Source organism: Schistocerca gregaria, chromosome 3 (genome assembly GCF_023897955.1).
Source record: "Schistocerca gregaria isolate iqSchGreg1 chromosome 3, iqSchGreg1.2, whole genome shotgun sequence".
Lineage (NCBI taxonomy): Eukaryota > Metazoa > Arthropoda > Insecta > Orthoptera > Acrididae > Schistocerca > Schistocerca gregaria.
In genome coordinates, this window is record NC_064922.1 from 82,847,766 (window position 1) to 82,848,547 (window position 782).

At 43.5% G+C, this 782-nt stretch overlaps 1 non-coding gene across 1 annotated transcript; it reads right to left on the bottom strand.

Moving 5' to 3' along the window:
* Window positions 1-470: 470 nt before the first annotated feature.
* Window positions 471-573, bottom strand: LOC126357174 (U6 spliceosomal RNA). Its single transcript, XR_007566148.1, has one exon. It is a non-coding gene; the product is annotated as a U6 spliceosomal RNA (small nuclear RNA).
* Between the last annotated feature and the right edge of the window lie 209 nt (window positions 574-782).

A 782-nucleotide genomic window follows, 5' to 3' on the forward strand; every position in this document is an offset into this window, starting at 1 on the left:
GCGAGAAACTCGAGTTCAAGCCATATTCAACAGACCACAATCTATCGGAGACAGAAGAAAAAGAAGACATTACCGTGACAGCAGCTGTGTGCCACCACATGAGACACCCTTCCGGGTTCTTTGATGACGATGGTCAAGATCCAAACAAGTGGCTGAAGGTATATGAGCGTATAGACAAATTTAACAAATTGGATGACACCTTGAGTTTAGCTAATGTATTTTTCTACTTGGAGGGCATGCCAAGCAACAGTATGAGAACAATGAGGATAAGTTCACAAGCTGGGAAGTATTCCAGCCAGAACTGTGCAATTATTTCGATGACACACAACGACAAAGGTGCAAGGCTGAAGATAAATTAAAGTGTAGGGCACAGTGTCCAAGAGAAACTACAGCATCTTACATTTAAGACGTCTTAAAGCTGTGTAATATAGTGGATCCTAGAATGAAGAAGGAAGACAAGGTTGCACATCTCGTGAAGGGTGTTGCTGACGATTTTGCGTGTCATCCTTGCGCAGGGGCCATGCTAATCTTCTCTGTATCGTTCCAATTTGATGTTTGCTTGTGCTGTACACCTGGCTATGGCATCATATGCACTCTTGTCTGTATCTCCAAGACCTGGGGTAGTGGAAAGTGGTTGGCAGTGACCATGTCTCGAGAACTACTTTAAAATTTTGATTCTGCCTTTCTCACAGCGCTTGCACTGAAACAGGATGTGATTTACATCAGAAATGGGTACTTCACCACATTGACAGCAGGGTGTCTCCAATACGTCAATTCTATGC